General features: G+C 43.8%; 2 protein-coding genes across 3 annotated transcripts in view; one reads left to right on the top strand and one right to left on the bottom strand.

Moving 5' to 3' along the window:
• PHC2 (polyhomeotic homolog 2) overlaps nt 1-23,864 on the top strand; it is a 149,462-nt gene that overhangs the window by 75,590 nt on the left and 50,008 nt on the right. Inside the window, exon 1 of one of the 2 annotated variants that reach the window (XM_072155425.1) lies at nt 14,576-14,672. The exons of the other annotated variant lie outside the window; for it this stretch is intronic. The gene's annotated coding sequence lies outside the window, so the exon portion shown is untranslated. Of the gene's footprint in view, nt 1-14,575; nt 14,673-23,864 lie in introns of those variants that run through there. 2 annotated transcript variants of the gene reach the window in all.
• Nucleotides 1-23,864, bottom strand: part of SLC2A1 (solute carrier family 2 member 1) — a 58,598-nt gene that overhangs the window by 26,030 nt on the left and 8,704 nt on the right. The window lies entirely within an intron of this gene.

Raw genomic sequence — 23,864 nt, 5'->3', positions numbered from 1 at the left:
AGAGCCACAAAAATGATAAGGGGTATGGAGGGTCTCAGTTATGAGGAAAGATCAAAACAACAACAAAAGAGACGACTACGAGGAGACATGATTAATTTATATAAATATATGAATGGTCCATACAAAAAATATGGTGGAAAGTTGTTCCGGATAAAATCAAATAAAAAGACGAGGGGGCACTGTCTCCGCCTGGAGAAAACAAGATTTAATCACCAGAGGCGACAGGGCTTTTTGTACTATGAGAACTGTCAATCTGTGGAATAGCTGAGCTCAGGCGCTGGTCACAGCAGGGACAGCAGAGAGCTTCAAAAATGCCTTTTTACACCTAAATAACATTGATGGTTATGTTATATAGAAATGTTTCCCCTAAATCCCTTCCTCATCCAATCCCTTCCCTTCCTTGGTTGAACTTGATGGACAAGTGTCTTTTTTCAACCGTATAAACTCTGAAACTATGATAAGGTGCATACTGGATGCATTGTGTATAATCTCGGCTGTCCTAGGTGTGATGTTTCCAAGGTCTGTGGGTTATCAGGACTCTGCAGGTGGATGGACAGACCTCTCCGGGTTCTGCGTATCCGTGTAATTACTGATAGGACGACGCGCCGGCTCTGTCACATCTCCCAGTTCACGTTAAGGCCGGTGCTATACACAGACTTTATCTCACTTTAGCTACAATTAGGAATTCTGTACTTGTATTCATCCCACAGATGTTCTAGAAAGCCAAAGAAGAGCCCCCAGGACTACCCAGGTAATAATGAAGTGGGGAGCCTGGAAGCTCCAATTATAGCTGCTGGATTCTACCATATACTGTGTATAACAGTAACTACAATGGGCAGAAATCTATTTTTCTCTCCAATTAATTACTATAATACATAAATATAAAGCCCTCAGCTGCACTGATCTAGTGTCCCCATGACAACACTTCTTGATGGCAGTGATGGCCCTTACGTCGCAGATAGATACTAGTAATTACATTGAGTGGTATATAGAGATGGACACCACTTCACTGTGCAGTCCATTACTGGAAATCAGGTCAGAACTGCCATGGATAGGATTTAAAGGGGTATTTCAGTTTTCAGAAAACTGCTAGAATGCAGGTGGGGTATCTACTCCGGGATCTCGGTCCCACGTGTGGTCACTGTTGATTTCAGCAGCTGTCACTGGGTCCTGGGGATATCACAGTTTCAAGGCCACTGATTTTTTTATCACACCAACCCAGGATTTATTTGTTGAGAAAACTAGAACACCCCTTTAAGTAATTCCCAGTATGTTGAATTTTGGCCCAGAATTCAACCTTTTCCATTGCATTGAGGAAATCAGATGTTTGCATTTCCTATTGCTGGGAAAGGGTCCGATGTGTGCAAAGGAGATTCTGCAGGGGTCCCGACCCGAGTTCTTCAACTTTTTCATACACTTCCTGTTTTAATTCTCTATCATTTCAACAGTTCTGCTTGCTGTTAGTGAATGAGGACATTCTCATTTACATTCAGAGACAGAAAACCTCTCAGAGGAGATATGATGTGGTACCCCTGGATTCGCAGGGAGCTGGGCCCACCGGAGAATCCTCCGATCCTCTGGTGGGCCAGTCCAACACTGATTATAACAGAGAGGTTCTTGATAAGATTGATTTATTAGACCTGTCATTATGTTGGGGCGTTGGAGGGAGATGTAGATTTTGTATAAGTGCTGCACATCCTCAGATTCAAGATTTAATGGAAATTTGTGTTTACTACAAGACAATACAAAAAAAATCTCACATTCCTGGACACGTTCCGACCCATGTGATGGAGACGCCGATGATTAGGCTTATTACAGAACGGAGCAGTAATTAAGGAAAATCACTGAGTCTTTGGATTATTACACACTTATCCGGAGTATGCAGGAACTTTACTGTAATTCTGTGAACCTAGCCCCGGGACGTAGCCTGAAACCCAAGTCCCTCACCGTTCACTCCAGAAATGGAAATTCTGGTTCTGACTTGGGTTTTCCCTATTCCCAGATGATCAAAGATATCCTGAGGTTTAAAATATGTACAGAAATATTCTGAAGAAGCACAAATCTCATGGGAAAAGGGAACCAAGACTAGACAAGACACTGCGCTACTTGGCCCATGGCCCGACAGTGTATCATGTCCCTTTACCTAAGTCTTTGACTTCTGGGGGAGAGGAGCTTTGGGTGCTGATACACTATCCAGCAAATTAAGCCAAATCCACTGGTTATGGATGGAAAGTTTACCCTCCCCCCAATGTCAGGATAAATAACATCAGGCACCCACATGTATCAGCATCCACAGGACAACAATGGCAGAGCAGGCAGTACTAGGCTCCTGGTGATGAGACAATGAGGATTGTGCATATTTACTATCAGGAGATATAGTATATTTAATATGAGGCACAGTGAGACTAGTAGGATGGTGTTGTATGTTTACTACCAGGTAATTGCACCTTGAGAATTTGATATATTTACTCAACTAGTAAATATTTATCAGCTAGTAACACAATTAGGATGTTGTATATTTATTATCCAGAGGTAACTTTGCCCTATATTTACTATAGCCAGAAGCTTTATGAGGCTGGTGTTGTATACTTACAACCAGACAGTAAAGATGAGACTGCTGTTGTATGTATAGTATCTGGCAGTAACACTATAAGGCTGCTTGATATTTAGTATGAGACAGTAATACTATGAGGCTGGTGTTTTATGTATAGTATCTTGGAGTAATACTATGAGGCTGGTGTATGTATTGTATCTTGTAGTAATACTATGAGGCTGGTGTATGTATATTTACTATTACACAATAACACTATGAGGCTGGTGTATGTATATTTAGTATCAGATAGTAACACAATGAGGCTGGTGTATATTTACTATCAGGCGGTAACATTACACGATTGGGTTAGTATATTTAGCCTCAGGTGGTAACGCTGAGGTGGATGTATATTTAGCATCAGGCCGTGGTATTTTTAGCAGGTGGGGATCTTCTATCCTATAACATCTGTGTGCGGTCCTCTATGGTGTATTCCCTGTCTATTATAGACCACATACATCTGCAAGTGTTAATCCCTCCTCTGAATGATCAATAGCCCTTATTGCCCCCCCGGGCCAGTGACCTGTATTGACGTATTAGACGTGACTGTAGGGGGAAGGGTCGCCGCTGTGACTCATATAGGATGGAGATTCTGCATGAAAAGTTGTGCCTGAGATGTGAGAATAGGAAGTCATGTAGAGCACGTAGACCAGGAGACAGCCCCCACAATGAGGACGGATCTGTGTGACGGCTGTCTGCAGGGGAGGTTACTATTACTCGCAGGCTTAGTTAGGGAAGGGAGACAATGTAATGTATGGTACTTCAGGTCAGTGAATGAAAGGGACTCTTATACCGGGTGATGGAGGGGGAGGGCGTCAGGTGACCTGGCAACAGATACAATGGAGAGGCCGGGTATCAATAACAAGAGGAAATCCAACGAGAACAAGGATCCTGCTCCTAATCCGAGCCATAGAGCCTGGCCTGCCGCACCTGAAGAATCATCAATCTGCCATTAAAATCCATCATGATAAACCAGGGACATTACTCATAGATCCAGGCACCGGGACTGTGGTAATCTTCTTATATTTCTTATCCATGGCCTCCATCCTTCTAAAATCAACTTTTAAAATCATGTTAATGAGCCCCTACATTCTCTGGCTTCACAGGTTATTACACTGTACAGGAGGACTCCCCTTGCCCCCTCCCACTGTGTGAGATTACATCAGGCAGGAGGAGGGTTGAGGTGCTGAGGGAGCAGGGGGGGTGACAGTGTAACAGCTTGTGCAGCTACAGCACATAGGGGCTATGGTAACAACATCAGAAGTTCATCAGGCTTATTAACATGAATTTAAAATTTAATTTTAGAAGGTAGGAGGTCAAGGAAAACAAATATAAGTAGATAACCACAGCCGCAGTGCCTCGATCTATAAGTAATCGTCCCTGGTTTATCATGATGGATTTTGATGGTGGATTTTCTTTAGGGCAGATACAGACATTATGGGGCTTATTTACCGTATTTTTCGGACTATAAGGCGCACAAAAAATCCTTTGATTTTCTCAGAAATCAAAGGTGCGCCTTATAGTTCAATGCGCCTTATATATGAATTGTACTTACAGACAACAGCTGCCTTGAACTGTGCACAGGTCTGCCACCTGCTGGTCATTCATCCTTATAATCAGGTGCGCCTTATAGTCCAGTGCGCCTTATATATGAACCTAGACATTTTAGCAGGCATTTATTGATGGTGCGCCTTATACTCCGGTGCGCCTTATAGTCCGAAAAATACTGTACTAAGGGTCCGAACGCCACACTTTCGTGGGGTTTCCCGAATATTTCCATTTTGTGCCAAATTGCCCTGGGATTTTGGCGCACGCAATCGGATTTTGGCACATCAGCGCCGACTTGCACACTACAGAAATCAGGGGTGGGCCGTTGGACAACCCGACGGATTCAGACAAACGGCGAAATTTAAAAAAGGAATTGCATGATGCATTGATGATGCATGACAGCCATGCTCTTTGTGAAGAACACAATGGGCCCCTAAAAAACGGGCACCTAAAAAACATGGTGAGCACTTCCCGAGCAGTGCAGGGGGTGGCAGATATTTGAAGACCCAGCGTCGGTAGTCAATACTCTGCACCCTACACATTCGTGAGGCAGTTTGCACTAATTGTGATAAATCTGGACCAATGTATCAAATTTTGGAATGTTCATTGCACATCCATGATACATGTTAATAGCAATCCTATCCATATAAGGGACATGTATATGAGGCCTTATAGAAAGTGCAATTCTGGTTACTACAAATCAGGTGTAATTTCAGCTTTTTATGAACGGAAACCAGAAATATTTGTGAAAAGGACAAAACAAACATTTATGACCACTATGGAAATAAGCAAATGCCAAGGCCTCGTATATAGAAACGGATAATACAGGTCGCTGTCTTGTTGGAGGTGTTCAGGGAGGGGGTATAGCTCTTGTTATTGAGGTGGGGTAAGTAAATCCAGGTAAGTTGTAGTAGCGTGACTGAGAGGGATCCGGGACTAATTGCTTATACTGGGAGAACAGACAAACATCAATCCCTGTGTGATTTCTTTTTTTTTTTTTTCCTAATCTGATAATCGCTTTATATCCGGAGCCTGAAATTTCTCCAGAAAAGGCCAGGATCTAATTCCTGAGAAGAATCACAAGGCTTTGTGTGTGTGTTAACCCGCTACTTGCTGCTCCATCCATAGGGTAGGACAGGCTGGATATTGATCAGGGCCATTTCGATCTATCCCTGTGCCATCTCATCATGGATGACAAGGCGTCAGGATTCAGAAAATTGGCCCCTGGGGGACTATACAACAAGCATCATGAATAATTCATTGCACTAGGAAGCAAAACAATCAGAAAAATGGCAATTATATAATATTAAATAATAAAAAAGCTGAAAATCCCATTAGAGTAACTGTTCAGTCATTAGTCAGTATCTACAAGTGATGCAAAGATGGTGTTGATTTTTACGCTACATGTGATAAGTGACTACAGCTCAGACCACCCGACTACCGGGAGTCTGAGACACATCCCCTGCATCCTCATTGGCTCAGGCTGCTGCTCTCTACCTCCTCCCTACATTTCTACCTTCTCTGACTGGCTGCTGTATTTCCAAACACAATAATACTGAGGTTTTATAGTGTGTTTTCATCTTAGAGACTTTCTACAACATTTAACTTGAGGTTGGGGTTTTTCAAAAAAACTTTGGGACTCTACTTTTCCCTCTAGATGTGATAGGTAACCTATAATAAGTCTACTGTGCCCATACCAACAATCAAAACCCCTACAAAGCCCATAATATGTCTATTGTGCCCGTATCCACCACCAAATGTTGCATATTATATATGTGTTGCCTATTATGTATGTGGATCTCCTCTCTGATGATTTTTAGACGATATATATGGCTCTGTAAAGAAATGTAAATGATATATTTGACAACATACCAAATTGTAGATGATATAAATGGCTTTATAGAGGGTTGGAGATTTTATATGTGCCTCTATAGAGGGATGTAGATTATATAGGTGGCTCTGTAGAGGCTTGTATATTATTTACATAGGTCGATAGAGGGATGTAGATTATATGTGTGGCTTTGTAGAGGGGTGCAGATTATATACATAGCTCTGTAGAGGGGTGTAGATTATATACATAGCTCTGTAGAGGGGTGCAGATTATATACATAGCTCTATATAGGGATGTAGATAATACGTGGCTCTGTAAAGCTTGTGCATGATACCTGTGGCTCTGAGTAACGTTGTATATTGTCACTGTGTTAGACGGCAGCACAACCTCATGAGCACAGGAGCTTATTTCAGACGTTTCTTCCGTTGCCATACGGATCTTATTCCAACTGCTTAGACCATGGACTAATCCCCCAATCCCTCCGCTCATTATTATTTGGAGCAGCTTTGTGTTGTGAGAGCTGTATACATTTTACGTGCCTTCTACAGGAGTGGGACATTGTTGTGAAACAAAGGGTACATACATTTCAGTGACCCGAATCACGAGCAGCTGGGGGAGTACAACAAGGCTTTGTCCTGGAGGAGCAGCTGATGGGAATATTTACATATAATGATTGGATAGCCCAGTTATACAACCACATTGTACAATTACCACACAGCATATCCCATAGTAACAAGTGAATGGCTATGCTGTAATATCACTGTGTCATCAATGCTCTCTACTGAATGGAAAGGATACATAATTAGTGATGTCACTGCTCTATAGTGAATGGATAGGCTACATCATTAGTGATGTCACTGCTCTCTAGTGAATGGATAGGCTACATCATTAGTGATGTCACTGCTCTCTAGTGAATGGATAGGCTACAACATTAGTGATGTCACCGCTCTCTAGTGAATGGATAGGCTACATCATTAGTGATGTCACCGCTCTATAGTGAATGGATAGGCTACAACATTAGTGATATCACTACTCTCTAGTGAATGGATAGGCTACAACATTAGTGATGTCACCGCTCTCTAGTGAATGGATAGGCTACATCATTAGTGATGTCACCTCTCTATAGTGAATGGATAGGCTACAACATTAGTGATATCACTACTCTCTAGTGAATGGATAGGCTACAACATTAGTGATGTCACCGCTCTCTAGTGAATGGATAGGCTACATCATTAGTGGTGTCACTGCTCTCTAGTGAATGGATAGGCTACGTCATTAGTGATGTCACCGCTCTCTAGTGAATGGATAGGCTACATCATTAGTGATGTCACCGCTCTCTAGTGAATGGATAGGCTACATCATTAGTGGTGTCACCGCTCTCTAGTGAATGGATAGGCTACGTCATTAGTGATGTCACCGCTCTCTAGTGAATGGATAGGCTACATCATTAGTGATATCACTGCTCTCTAGTGAATGGATAGGCTACATCATTAGTGGTGTCACCGCTCTCTAGTGAATGGATAGGCTACAGCATTAGTGATGTCACTGCTCTCTAGTGAATGGATAGGCTACATCATTAGTGATGTCACTGCTCTATAGTGCATGGATAGGCTACATCATTAGTGATGTCACTGCTCTCTAGTGAATGGATAGGCTACAACATTAGTGATGTCACCTCTCTATAGTGAATGGATAGGCTAAAACATTAGTGATGTCACCGCTCTATAGTGAATGGATAGGCTACATCATTAGTGATGTCACTGCTCTCTAGTGAATGGATAGGCTACATCATTAGTGATGTCACTGCTCTCTAGTGAATGGATAGGCTAAAACATTAGTGATGTCACCGCTCTATAGTGAATGGATAGGCTACATCATTAGTGATGTCACTGCTCTCTAGTGAATGGATAGGCTACAGCATTAGTGATGTCACTGCTCTCTAGTGAATGGATAGGCTACAACATTAGTGATGTCACTGCTCTATAGTGAATGGATAGGCTACATCATTAGTGATGTCACCGCTCTATAGTGAATGGATAGGCTACATCATTAGTGATGTCACCGCTCTATAGTGAATGGATAGGCTACATCATTAGTGATGTCACTGCTCTCTAGTGAATGGATAGGCTACAGCATTAGTGATGTCACTGCTCTCTAGTGAATGGATAGGCTACAGCATTAGTGATGTCACTGCTCTCTAGTGAATGGATAGGCTACAACATTAGTGATGTCACCGCTCTATAGTGAATGGATAGGCTACATCATTAGTGATGTCACTGCTCTCTAGTGAATGGATAGGCTACAGCATTAGTGATGTCACTGCTCTCTAGTGAATGGATAGGCTACAACATTAGTGATGTCACTGCTCTATAGTGAATGGATAGGCTACATCATTAGTGATGTCACTGCTCTATAGTGAATGGATAAGCTACATCATTAGTGATGTCACTGCTCTCTAGTGAATGGATAGGCTACAGCATTAGTGATGTCACTGCTCTCTAGTGAATGGATAGGCTACAACATTAGTGATGTCACCTCTCTATAGTGAATGGATAGGCTAAAACATTAGTGATGTCACCTCTCTATAGTGAATGGATAGGCTACAACATTAGTGATGTCACTGCTCTCTAGTGAATGGATAGGCTACAACATTAGTGATGTTACCGCTCTATAGTGAATGGATAGGCTACATCATTAGTGATGTCACTGCTCTCTAGTGAATGGATAGGCTACAACATTAGTGATGTCACCGCTCTATAGTGAATGGATAGGCTACATCATCAGTGATGTCACTGCTCTCTAGTGAATGGATAGGCTACAGGATTAGTGATGTCACTGCTCTCTAGTGAATGGATAGGCTACAACATTAGTGATGTCACCTCTCTATAGTGAATGGATAGGCTAAAACATTAGTGATGTCACTGCTCTCTAGTGAATGGATAGGCTACATCATTAGTGATGTCACTGCTCTCTAGTGAATGGATAGGCTACAACATTAGTGATGTCACCGCTCTCTAGTGAATGGATAGGCTACAACATTAGTGATTGTTCACCATTGTTCTATAATGATTGGATTTGCTACATTGTTGGTAATATCATTGTTGCTCTTAAATAAATACATTTCTGCATTATTTTTAATGCCACAGTCTCTCTGGTGAATGTATAGACAGTGATATTCCTTCTGCTTCCTTCTTCTGAGGGCATAGGATGTTTTCCCAGTGATGTCACCATCATTCCCAGTGAAGGGATCGGCTGCATGTCCTCCAGTGGTTGTCAGTCCATGGTATTGCTTTATGCTGTGTTCACACTTGATTAGATATTGATTTTGATGCCGTATGACACTGGTGTGTTAACCTGAAGCTAAATCACATTGTGTCTGGGGTGAGTGTTGTAGCTGCTGTGATATGGGGGATAGTTTATTTCTTGCACATACAGTTCATCACTTATCCAGAGAAATGTGACAATGTACAGAGTGTAAGCTGCACAACACGAAGAACACTGAGTAGTAATTCTACAAGATTTATTTCTGAGCAAATAGATTTATGTCCATCATGTATCCCACCATCACTATCCATTAGGTGTCTCACAATCCATCAGACTTCTCACTGTCTATAAGGTTTCTCACTGTCCACTATGTGTTCCTTCTTATTGTGGTTGTACCAAATTCAACATCCCCTGCCTATGGAGCAGCCTAAAACATGCTTATGACAGCTGTCCAAGGACATGGGTGCAATGTTGATAACCAGGAACATGTGTTTGTCCTAATAGTTTAGGAGTATAAGAAGTGTCCACAATGCCTGGCTCCCTGGGATAGTCAGGGGACTTGTGAAATTCTTACAGAATAGTGTCTTTTCTCGTGTGTCTTGTAGATAGTGTTGCTCCTTTTTGTTTATATTCTTCAGTTTGGCGTGACTTCACCGTGTTCTATTTTAAGACATGAAATACTTCTAGAAATGTTCCTCAGCACGCTAACACAATGCACCATCTCCAGGTGCTGGAATCCAGGAGGAGGCGTCATGATCACGTCTCTTGTCGTGGTGCCAGTACCCAGGAAGGGAGCGCCGACACTTCACACAGTGGAAGATGACTAGAGGAAACTATGCCCTGCAAAGGAGTATGGGGAGCGGGGTGATGGCAGATGGAGTATAATGTGTAGGGTGGAGGTGGCAACTGGGGTGCTGGGTATAAAAGAGGTTATGGGTAGATGGGTTAAAGGTTGGGGTGAAAAAGGGTATCTGGGGAACATGATGGTGAAGATGCCCGGTGATGCTGTTGACTAGGGGAGAGGAGGGATTTATAGAGCCAAAACAGGGAGCTGACAGGTATACCTTTCAGCTAGGGCCCTCCATATGTGCCGTGGCTTCCTATGGTGTTCAGAAAGCAGGTTGAAGCCTTTAATATATTTCTATGCCATTAAACATAGTTGTGGCTCTTCTACTTTTGCAGACGCTGTTCAAGGACCTTACTTTCCGACCTCTACGTGGCGACATGTAGATACCACAGAAGTGGGTGATCTAATAACGGAAGTGAAATATTTCTTACTCTGTGCCTTAGATTATTTTTATATCTGCACCATTTCTGATTGTCTATACAATTACACGTACGTAGCTGCAGGACCCTAATGCAACATCTTTATCAGAAAACTTTATGGACTCCAGGTGTAACCGAAGCCTCCGCACCCCCTCAAGTTGTGCCCCTGCTTCATAAATGTATCCTCCCCCCCGGCTGTCATTGTTGGCATGCTGGACTATATAAGATGTCACCTGGACCAGTCACTGCTGGATGCCCATATCTGATAGTATCTCTGCAATCTGATAAAATAGAACCTTTAAACTGGTGAGATGTTACATCTTCACAATGTTTCAGCAGAATATTCCATTGCTCCACCCCAGGCATAATGTGCCATACATCTGCTCGCACAGCGTGGCACAGGGTGATGTGCAGCACACAACATGCTGGCCCTGCTGTTCGCGCTTTGCCCTGTAGTAGGTGCAGATGAAACACTTGGGATATGGGATCTGCGACCTCTCACGTAGCTCACGCATCCTCCTAAGCCCAGACGCTGCTGATGCAAGAGAATGTGCACTGGTTAAGCCTTCATCTCTTTTCAGTGTCCCCTCAGGGCACGGCATCAGAGGGCCAAGCCAGACTGGACAGATCCCAGGAATATAACCGATTTATCCACTAAATTGTCACCGAATAATACAACACAAAGTAGTTCCCTCCAGGTAAGCAGGATATAGTCCTCCCAGCAATATCAGAGGAGAGTATAACATCAACACCAAGGAGCCTACCAGTCCATGTTCACATGTTGCGTTTACATTGCATTACCATCACTTTTAACGTAATATGATGCTAAAGTATAGATAACACTGTGTAATCTCATAGAGTGTAAGCTCTTGGGAGCAGGGCCCTCACTCCTATTGTTCCATATGACTGTTATTACTCAGTAATGTCTTATTTTATTTGTATGTTCCCCAGAATCTGTAAAGCGTTACAGAATTTGATGGTGCCATATAAATAAAGCTTATTATTATTATTTTATTATTAACACTGTGTTAACGTTATGTTAATGCAGTGTAAACACAACATATGAACACGGCTTTGGGGGGGTAGTCCCAAATCCAGAGCCTAAAGTGAATGATCATGATTGAAGAGAATTAGAAGAGAATTGTTTAGCATCAAAAAACTCACTGCTACGTTAAAATGTAGCCAGAAATACATAGAGGCTTTCATCTATTTTTGGAAGCCATATCGCACTTACTTGCAGCGACGCTGACAGGAAGAGGAGCTTTTATACTGTGGTTTATTCAGTACATTGAAGAGAAATCTAACCTGGATAATTTCACAAGTTGGTAAATTATATATCTGTCCCCAAGTCAAATGCATGTCTAGTTTGCACAAGTTAGCTGGGTAAAAATTATTGGTCGCCTATGGGACACACTGGATGGGGGATTTCAACTGGAGAGCAAATTGGGAGGTTCACCAGGAGAGCAGACAAGATGGACCTCAGACCAGGTGTCGCACTTAGATGGAGCACTTATTGAGCCGGCTGGATAGAGCAACCTAAAGCACCGATTCCATAAAGCACTTAGAATACAGACTGGACCGATAACTTGGAGTCCGGACTAGATGGAACAGTCGGAGAGCAAATGACATGGAGATTGCAGACCACACAGAGCAGATTAGATGGAGCACTTGGGGTATGAACTGGGGCAAACAGAGAACTTGCAGACCATATCGCGTGACCAAGAGTTCAGGTTGGATAGAGAATTTCGAATTTGAATTTCGAGTTCAGACTAGAGGGAGCAATTGGGGTAAAGACTTGTGCACTTTAGGAGAACTTGGGGCTCAAATTAGATGCAGGACTTGGAATAAAGACTAGACCAATTACTTGGGAAAACAGACTACAGCACTTTGGGTGCTGAATATATGGTGCACTTTAGGAGTCCAAACTCGATGGAGCACTTAAGTTGCAGACTATAAAGATAGAGCAAACTAGACAAAGCACCTAGAATACAGATGACATTGATTGGTCCCTGTGGCGTAACTAGGAGTGACAGGGCCCCATAGCAGGCTTCGGCATGGGGCCCCCTTCCCACTTGAAAATTATACATATTTGTATACTCACACATGCGAGTTACAATCACACATTTGTACACTTATGTACATATGCTCATATAGAGCATATAAACACACTACAGTGACATTTACACACACACAGCATGTATACACACATACAGTATATGCAGACGCCATACACCGTAAACACATACAACATACACACATCACAGATGCAGCCTATATACATCACATATATGTTATATACATATTAAGATGTACAAAGTGGATATACTGTGGGCCCCATAGCGGTTGCTGTGGCTGCTACCACTGTAGTTACGCCCCTGATTGGTCCCAAAGAAGACTAGATGGAGCAACTTGTAGTACATATGTGACCTTCAAATACAGAGTATATGGAGCACTTGGAGTCCAGATGGAGCACTTTAGGCCCACCAGTACACATGCCATGATGGGTCTTGCATTATAGGCACTAGACTTGCTCTATCAAGTCACTGCAGCATTTGAAAGATAAGATGCTGCCAGGAATTCTGTAAATCCTGTGTAACTGATTATTCAGGAAAAAGTTAGAAAAAAAGCAGCACTTCCGCATACAGAAAGCAGATGTCTTGGGGCTTCTGTTCCCAGGACCCTTGCTTTAACTTCACTTTAGTTGTGGGCAAGTTAAAGTCATGAAAGAAATTTTTTGTTGAGATATATATTGCCATATTATCTTAGTGTCTCTGGGTCAGGAGATGCTTCTTGTATTCACTGCTTATTACAGACGCCTTGAGATGATCCCTGTAAGGAACCATTGACATCTTTCCCCACCAGGTGATGTCCTTGGATTACCAGAAAGCACATGACCAACTATTTCTTCTGAATGTAGAGGGGCCTTGTCTTCTCCATCTAATCTAACGTTAGCCGAGTTTCCATGGCCCTTTGCTGAATACAGGCCCAAGGCTGATTCTGAGACACAAATCTTTAACCACCAGGTTTTGGCTGATGAGAAATTTCAAACACATCTAGAGATTTATGGTGGGAAGGGTATAGAATGGATCTACTCAATGAGAACCCATTATTCCCCAAGAACGTTTTTGGAGGCAAACCAGTGTACTGATGAAGAGCAAGAACCTGAAAAAGCTGTTTGCAGATTGGTTCCTTGATAGGCTCATGTCCCTGGTCGTGCTTCAAGGCTCTTTTATGGCTTGGTCATTGTCTTACGTGTACATAGAGGTGGCACTTAATGGATAATTTTCTTCCTTCTACAGGAGAGCTTAAGTGGGAAGAACAAAGTGAGACAAATGGCCAAGAGCAACACCAAGACATCCACAGGACAAAGATCTTGTGGCACCCGGCCATAGATGTTACTAGAGGATCCTTTGATGAAACGCAACAATGGGATCTAGAGGTCCAATACAAAGAGACACATTTGGAGGCTACTAGGGTTTACGTCCTAGAGCTTGATGAAGGGTGGGCCTCCAAACTTTTGTCCTCTGCTGGGTCCAAAGAGCACCCAGTCCAATGATGAGGGAATATCAATATCTGGATCCTACATGTAAGGCCAATAGCAGCCTTAATGATGAGAAGTCATATTAGTGGCTTTAAGACCAAGTAGAAAAAAGTTGTCTCCTACAAATACCTGCAAAGTAACTCGTGACTGGAAGGTGAGCACCATCCTCCCCACGTTCCCAGCAGGTGACACGCCCGCATTATCCCTCATTAATGAGGTTCGTCTGATTCAATCCCTAAATGCCTGGAATTGTCTGGAAACATAAAAGCTGTCACTGCCGATTTCGTGATTTGCCCGGCAGAAAAAAAAAGCTGAAATGCACAATTTGCGCTTCATGGATCAAAGTGAAAAGACCCCATCTACGTCTTCAACGGGGCAGAAGAATTTAATTATCAGTTTGGATGCCAAACAGCAGAAGGTAAGGTATAGCTCCCCCCACAGGTGTGTGAGAAGCACTACTATACCTTAGAGGAACATCTCTTGTAATATGTCCGGATGTTACACTATATAATGTGACCTTCATTCTATGGTCCAGCAGATACTGTCCCCAGCCCATGATAGGAGCTTTACGAGACACCTATCCAGGAGACAACAGACCGGCCCAGGTTATGGCCTGAGGCCTTCATCATCAGGTTGGTTTCAATCCTAGTTTTTAATACAGTTTTTTGAGCCAAAGACTTGTAGGTAGAAGATCTTGTAGGTAGAAGAACTAAAAAGTTCTTCACACCTGGGTCACAAAACTGAACCAAAAACTTCAAGTCAAGATCGGGTTTTATATCTGCTGCTCAATCATCTACTGTTACTTCTCCCATAGTCTGATGACATTATGAAGGCTGAATGAGTCTGAATACAATATGCAGCGCTAGCAGAAATCATCACCAGCTCCACACTAATCCTAGCGGAACCGGAGGCAGCCAGGCATGGACCTGAGAAAGAGCCGCTTATCTCCAGCCATTCATCTATCACCACTGGGGGCAGAGGCACAACAACAGTCATAGGTCACAGAGGTCAACCACAGGCAGAGGTTATCTGGTGTGTCCCTTATCCTGTGTCTTGTGAGATACTGCCCACTTAGGTGTGTGATACTACCTGCGGAGATGCTTTATCTAATCCTGTCATGTGTGTTACTATCTGCTGAGCCGCTGTATCTAATTCTATCATGTGTGATACAGCCTACTGATACACTGTATCTAATACTTTTACATGTGATACTGCATGCTGAGCTGCTGTATCTTATCCTATCATGTTTGATACTGTCTGCAGAGCCTCTGTATCTAATCCTATCATGTGTGATACTGTCTGCAGAGCCTCTGTCTGCATCGGCGCCGGCTTTCACGTGACAGAAATCCGGGGGCGTGGCCGTTGGACAACCCGACGGCTTCGGAAGAACGCCGGAATTTAAAAAATGATTTATGTCGCAAGATCAGCACTCACATGCACCGGGAAGAAGAAGGTGAACTCCGGCGGACCTCGGCACAGCAGCGACACATGCTGGATATCGGGCGCACACCTGAGTTCCCAGCAGACCTAAATCAGCATCGGACAACGCGCCACGGGATCGCAACTGGACTGGGTAAGTAAATGTGCCCCACTGTATCTAATCCTATCATGTGTGATACTGACCACGGAGCCGCTGTATCTAATCCTATCATGTGTGATAATGACTACAAAATGATTTTTTGCAAAGGAAATCTCTTATAAACAACCAAGACTAAAACAGGAAGGCAAACTTAAACATACTGCTTCCTGACTAACAGCTACTTAGGGTCGTTAAAGGACATCTATCACCAGGATGAAGGATTGTAAACCAAGCATACTGACATACTGGTGTGCGCCCCCTCTGGCTGGAACTGCTGTTCTTTTAACTTCTTAGGCCCTTGTTTTTTGTTTTTTTTAAAGGAGGGGTTTAAAAATTTATGCAAATTAGTCGAAGGGGCTCCTTGCTCTATTAACTCCTATGGAGCCTGGAGCCCCTCAGGCTCATTTGCATAATTTTAAAAGCCTTTTTTCCCTTAAAAACTAGGGCATAAGAAGCTAAAAGAAGAGCAGATACTACCAGAGGGGGTGCACACCAGTATGTCAGTATGCTTGGTTTACAATCCTTGAGAAGCCTATCACTTGGACCCCCACTGATCCAGAGAATGGGGTTGTGTCACCACCTTCTCTAGAGTCAAAACTTCATGTTCTACTGACTGAACTATTTAGGAACATATTTTATGCAATTTTATTTAAAACCTTTATTCCAATTAAGGTGACCATAATACAGCAGGAGCGACTACACAGAGAACGGATCTAGACTTCAGTCTTAGCTCCTTAGTCAACGTCTTTACTTATTTTACTTACCCGGTCCATTCGTGATCCAGCGGCGCGTTCTCTGTGGAGGATTTGGGTTCTGCCGGGATTCACTAAGGTAGTGCGCCCGATGTCCACTAGGTGTCGCTCCTGCGCTGAATTTCCTCGGAGTGCACAGAACTTCACTAAGCCAGACAGGGTGCAGGTAAGTGCGTGTCAAGCGACACATTTTTTTAAAAAAAATACGGTGGTTTCTCCGAATCCGACGGGTTTTCCGATGGCCACGCCCCCCCCCCCCATTTCCGTCGCGTGCATGCCAAAATCACGGGGCAATTCAGGGAAGAACGGCGCAAATCGGTAAAATTCGGGTAAAACGACGTAAAAACTTGATTCGGGCTCTTAGTAAATGACCCCCAATATGTCATATCTGCTACTTGTCATGACTTACATGTTAGGTTGTACCATTACACAGCGGGATGGTGACATGGAGCAATAGCCCTGCAACATCTGCCATTGTTTCTTGGCGCTGAAATAGCGCCCCACCTTAACTCTGCTGGATGTCTATGTGGTCCTACCCGTCCATGCTTGTGGTGAGGAGGACAATGGACGTGCATTGGGTCAGGGTCACATTGATCGTATTATTAGACCTTGCTGAGTTTGTTAGTGTTTGGCAATGTGTATTGTGTATATGTGTGAGTATATGTATTGGGAGGAGTACAGATCTAGTGAAATGGAGGACACATACATGCAGGTGAAAGTTTACGGGCTGTGGCCCCCAGAATGTGACAGTAAGTGTGAGTCAGCGAGATGCGGCTGCTGTCCTGTTTACATTCCTGGCTGTTTATAATCAGTCGGTGACGTCATCGCAGCCTCCAGAGCAGCGCTCCTGTAATCCAGGAAGTGTATTATACAATGCAGCCAGACACTGGATGTGACCCTGGGGCGTGACAGTCCAGGAAACGCTTCAGACGTGTGACCCGCTGCCCTCCTCACATGCGTGTGACATATCTATTACACACCTGAGCGCTGTGACACCAGCTCAAAATCTGCTCCAAAAACTGTGTGTGAACGTGCTCAGTGCACATCAACAAGCATTGAAGAAATCATTGCTTCTCCCCTCTCCACAGACTCTACACCTCTTACTAGCAAGACAGAATTCAGCAGAGATTTCAGCAGGAAAGTTATTGTGATGGGAGGGGACATGTAATGGAGATCAAATTTGGAGAACACACAATTTCCTAAATGTCAAGGTCATTGTGTGGTCCTATGTGAATATGTCCTAACATGTGTGAAATAGCAGTATTTTATGATTATTTCACAAACCACATATATTCTAAGAGTGCGGCCACCATTTTTACTCGGTGCACTTTGTTCATGCTGCAGAATTGCAGCTCACGTCAGCTCACTCTGACTAAGCACTAACACTCCCCTTTAGGTGCATATTTTTTCTGTCTTGTTGGACACAGTACAGCCGCCACATAAAACTGGCACCGACACTTTAATAATTGTGGGCCATTACGTTTGTCAACAAACTGGGGAAAGGAAAGGAAACTGGACCCAAAGTGTGTAAAGAAGTCAGTGAAAGGTGGTGGGGGAAGTGTCATGGTTTGGGGAATGTTTTCTGCTGTAGGAGTTGGACCTCTCATACGCCTACATGGCAGAGTGAATACTCTTCTGCTTTCCCCTTCAGAATAGACACATTATGTATAAATCTCCTCTGAATATAGTTACTAGACTTTACTCTCATTGTCTTATTCACTTGTATTGTATAGATTTCTTATGCAGCAGATTACAGATCTACCCCCTCTCCAGTATAGATCATGTAAGCTCTGCTTCCCAGTGTACATCTGTTCCCCAGTATAGATCTTCTTCCCAGTATGGATCTGCTCCCCAGTATAGATCTTCTCCCCAGTATGGATCTGCTCCCCAGTATAGATCTGCTCCCCAGTATAGATCTTCTCCCCAGTATAGATCTGCTCCCCAGTATGGATCTGCTCCCAGTATAGATCTGCTCCCCAGTATGGATCTGCTCCCCAGTATAGATCTGCTCCCCAGTATGGATCTGCTCCCCAGTATAGATCTTCTCCCCAGTATGGATCTGCTCCCCAGTATAGATCTGCTCCCCAGTATAGATCTTCTCCCCAGTATAGATCTGCTCCCCAGTATGGATCTGCTCCCAGTATAGATCTGCTCCCCAGTATGGATCTGCTCCCCAGTATAGATCTGCTCCCCAGTATGGATCTGCTCCCCAGTATGAATCTGCTCCCCAGTATAGATCTGCTCCCCAGTATGGATCTGCTCCCCAGTATAGATCTGCTCCCCAGTATGGATCTTCTCCCCAGTATAGATCTGCTCCCCAGTATAGATCTGCTCCCCAGTATGGATCTATTTCCCAGTATAGATCTGCTCCCCAGTATAGATCTGCTCCCCAGTATAGATCTTCTCCCCAGTATAGATCTGCTCCCCAGTATAGATCTTCTCCCCAGTATGGATCTGCTCCCCAGTATAGATCTGCTCCCCAGTATAGATCTTCTCCCCAGTATGGATCTGCTCCCCAGTATAGATCTGCTATCCAGTATAGATCTTCTCCCCAGTATAGATCTTCTCCCCAGTATAGATCTTCTCCCCAGTATGGATCTGCTCCCCAGTATAGATCTGCTGCCCAGTATAGATCTTCTCCCCAGTATGGATCTATTTACCAGTATAGATCTGCTCCCCAGTATGGATCTGCTCCCCAATATAGATCTTCTCCCCAGTATGGATCTATTTCCCAGTATAGATCTGCTCCCCAGTATAGATCTGCTCCCCAGTATAGATCTTCTCCCCAGTATGGATCTATTTCCCAGTATAGATCTGCTCCCCAGTATAGATCTGCTCCCCAGTATAGATCTGCTCCCACCAGTATAGATCTGCTCCCCAGTATGGATCTGCTCCCCAGTATGGATCTGCTCCCCAGTATAGATCTGCTCCCCAGTATAGATCTGCTCCCCAGTATGGATCTGCTCCCCAGTATAGATCTGCTCCCAGTATAGAACTTCTCCCCAGTATGGATCTGCTCCCCAGTATGGATCTGCTCCCCAGTATAGATCTGCTCCCCAGTATAGATCTGCTCCCCAGTATGGATCTGCTCCCCAGTATAGATCTGCTCCCAGTATAGAACTTCTCCCCAGTATGGATCTGCTCCCCAGTATAGATCAGATTAATGTCACATCTGGTCACAAGACACTACTGCTTCCTCCATCCTCAGTCAGAGAGCAATCTTTGAGGACACTGTGTCTGCGCAACATCTTTCCCTTTTATGGAGAGAAATTCTCTCTCCGGCCACTGGATTCCCCTCAGATAGAGGAGGCGACAGCGATTCCCGAAAGACACTGAAATACTGCCTGATCCTCTGCTAGGAGATATGAGAATCACATGATACACAACATCAGTCCTGTATAACCAAGTAATGAACTGAAGAGACATTCTCCCTGCAGCCTCTAAAAGTCACTCATCTCAACCATTAGATGACTCTCTTCTCTGCTCATTATCACATGACTTTGGAGATTTTTTTTTAAAGGTGAAGGAGCAAAATTTCACATAAAAGAGGCAATTCTAGAGAGCGCATTTCATCTCCTATCTGCTGCAAGTCTAATGGAGTAAAACCTGGTGACAGGTTCCCTTTAAATAAATGAAACTGAGCTGCAATACCAGACATGGCCACAATACTAGTAGGTCTGGCACTGAGCCTGAAATATGATAAAATATTTATTTCTTACTCCAAGTCTCAGACATACCTGGAAGGACAAGATCCTGGGCACAGGCATTATAGATAACATGTATGTGACCCTGCCAAGGTCTACACACCCTCACCAGCTAGCAAGAGAGTCCGCTCTTCACAACAGGGCAAGGAGCTTTTATTTATTTCTATAGTCCCCCACCCACCCCCCTGCTCTGGGGAAGCAGCAAATCCCCTTAAATACATTCACAACTCATAATAAATGTAACTGGTTACACTAAATAAACAGCCATTAATATCACATGAAATAAACATAATGGGGGTCATTTACTAAGGGCCCGATTCGCGTTTTCCCGACGTGTTACTCGAATATTTCCGATTTGCGCCGATTGTACCTGAATTGCCCCGGGATTTTGGTGCAGTCGATCGGATTGTGTCGCACCGGCGCTGGCATGCACGTGACGGAAATCGGGGGCGTGGCCGAACAAAAACCCGACGTATTCGGAAAAACCGACGCATTTAATAACCGAAAATGTGTCTCTTGGGAAGCGCTTACCTTCACCTGGTCCGGCTCGGTGTATTCCGGCGCGATCAGATGCATTTCAGCGCAGCAGCGCCACCTGGTGGACGGCGGAGGAACTGCCATCATAAATCCCGTCCGGACCCGAATCCTGTTCAGAGTACGCGCCGCTGGATCGCGAATGGACCGGGTAAGTAAAACTGCCCCAATGCATCTCCGACCGCGGCTTAGATTCATAATGAAATAAAAACACAAGAATTAAAGATAATAAAATAATTACGATAATAAAAGTTTTTAAAAATCTGCAAAACGGGCACTGCTTTTGCATCTCTTGTACATTCCTTCTCTTTTACCTGAAATTAAAGGGATAGTGGACTGAATTATACACTAATTCATTTAAAGGGGTCCACAATCTGATTGGTGGGGGTACGACCACTGGGACCACCACCAATCACAAGCATGGGAGACCTGTACCCACTTATACATCCTCTGCTCCATGGACTGTTAATGAGAGCATTGAAAATAGCCGAACATGGCACCGGCACTCACCTTCACCTCTATCAGGGAGACTGACCTCCGCTATATTCAGCACTCTCTTCAGCTATCCATTTACATGATGTCAACATATATGTTTTGTTTACATAATGTGTACATGATGTTTACACATTGTTAACGTAGTGTTTATACAATGCATTAACATTGCGTTTACATTGTGTATACAGTGAGGGTCATTCATTTCATTACCTCCTTTTCTTTGCTCTTTTTGCACCTATATTTTGCACATTATTTGACTTTCTATCTTTGGCTCTTTGTCAAATGTGCAATAAAAAAGGCGCAAATTTTCAAACCATTGCTTTTCCTATGCACGGTTGGGACTGGGGCATTTTTGCACAATTATTTACATCCCTTTAGGCACAAATAAAATGTTAAATAAGGCACAAATATCTGAAAGAAGAGAATTCAAAGATAAATTAGGGGCAAACCAGGATTACTCCGGTGAACTGCTTGAAAAAGGCACAAAAAATTTAGAAAATACCCAACTGTGCCCAAAAAGTCACTAAATTACAACCAAAAAATGTGCATCAGACTGAGATAAATGTGCCCCAATGTGTTTCATTGTGTTTAAAATGTATTAACATTGTTTTAATAATGTGTTTACACAATATTTACACAGTGTTTACATTATATTTACATTGTGTTTACAATCTCTTCGCAATGTGTTTATCATATGTATACATTTTGTTTATGCAGCGGTTGAATTTGCACTGATCAAATTGTTATCCCCTATTAAAGGGGTTGGTCACTCTTTTACGTAAATTGCCCATGTGCCTTGTGAACAATCCCTGAATGTCAAGTGATTCCTCAGTGCGCTGTAATAAAAGGGGGTCACTGCGTGTATTGCCGTGCAGCGAGCCCCATCCTCCGGGGATATTTGCCCGGTCACTATTAGTGCAGAATCTTTCCACTTGCCATTTAGGGCGTCTCCGTGTCACTCCTGACGTCAGGAATTTGCCCTCTTGCACCTTAAACATTGAACAATGGAGAAAAGTAAATCCTGATATGATGCACAAGCCGTGAACAAAAGCGGCAACTTCTGCAAGGGCCACAGTGCAAAATATCACTGGAAACCTCACCCAAGTGAGGAGAGGCAACACACGAAAGACTCTGCACAAGAGCTGACAATCGCTGACACTGCACAACCTACAGGGGTCACAATGCAATAAATATATCCCTCTAGGTACAATAGAGGTACAGAGCAATGTTCTGCAGATCTCTGGGAATGTCAGTGGTGTAATAGAGGGACAGAGCGATGTTCTGCAGATCTCTGGGAATGTCAGTGGTGTAATAGAGGGACAGAGCGATGTTCTGCCGATCTCTGGGAATGTCAGTGGTGTAATAGAGGGACAGAGCGATGTTCTGCAGATCTCTGGGAATGTCAGTGGTGTAATAGAGGGACAGAGCGATGTTCTGCAGATCTCTGGGAAGGTCAGTGGAGTAATACAGGGATAGTGCAATGTTCTTCAGATCTCTGGGAAGGTCAGTGGTGTAATAGAGGGACAGAGCAATGTTCTGCAGAACTCTGGGAAGGTCAGTGGTGTAATAGAGGGACAGAGCAATGTTCTGCAGAACTCTGGGAAGGTCAGTGGTGTAATAAAGGGACAGTGCAATGTTCTGCAGATCTCTGGGAAGGTCAGTGGAATAATATAGGGACAGTGCAATGTTCTGCAGATCTCTGGGAAGGTCAGTGGAGTAATAATCTGCAGTATATAATGTGGCATTTATCAGCGGATACAGTAGAGGGACAGAGCAATGTTCTGCAGATCTCTAGGAAGGTCAGTGGTGTAATAGAGGGACAGTGCAATGTTCTGCAGATCTCTGGGAAGGTCAGTGGTGTAATAGAGGGACAGTGCAATGTTCTGCAGATCTCTAATAGTCAGTAAGATTAGCTACTATTTCCCATAAAGACAACTTCTTCCACAATCATATACACTCACCGGGCACTTTATTAGGTACACCTGTCCAACTGCTCGTTAACACTTAATTTCTAATCAGCCAATCACATGGCGGCAACTCAGTGCATTTAGGCATGTAGACATGGTCAAGACAATCTCCTGCAGTTCAAACCGAGCATCAGTATGGGGAAGAAAGGTGATTTGTGGCCTTTGAACGTGGCATGGTTGTTGGTGCCAGAAGGGCTGGTCTGAGTATTTCAGAAACTGCTGATCTACTGGGATTTTCACGCACAACCATCTCTAGGGTTTACAGAGAATGGTCCGAAAAAGAAAAAACATCCAGTGAGTGGCAGTTCTGTGGGCGGAAATGCCTTGTTCATGCCAGAGGTCAGAGGAGAATGGGCAGACTGGTTCAAGCTGATAGAAAGGCAACAGTGACTCAAATCGCCACCCGTTACAACCAAGGTAGGCAGAAGAGCATCTCTGAACGCACAGTACGTCAAACTTTGAGGCAGATGGGCTACAGCAGCAGAAGACCACACCGGGTGCCACTCCTTTCAGCTAAGAACAGGAAACTGAGGCTACAATTTGCACAAGCTCATCGAAATTGGACAGTAGAAGATTGGAAAAACGTTGCCTGGTCTGATGAGTTTCGATTTCTGCTCCGACATTCGGATGGTAGGGTCAGAATTTGGCGTCAACAACATGAAAGCATGGATCCATCCTGCCTTGTATCAACGGTTCAGGCTGGTGGTGGTGGTGTCATGGTGTGGGGAATATTTTCTTGGCACTCTTTGGGCCCCTTGGTACAACGCCACAGCCTACCTGAGTATTGTTGCTG

Source organism: Engystomops pustulosus, chromosome 6 (genome assembly GCF_040894005.1).
Source record: "Engystomops pustulosus chromosome 6, aEngPut4.maternal, whole genome shotgun sequence".
Classification (NCBI taxonomy): Eukaryota; Metazoa; Chordata; class Amphibia; order Anura; family Leptodactylidae; genus Engystomops; species Engystomops pustulosus.
Note: the sequence above shows the minus strand (reverse complement) of the source record. Positions and strands in the feature narration are given on the sequence as shown.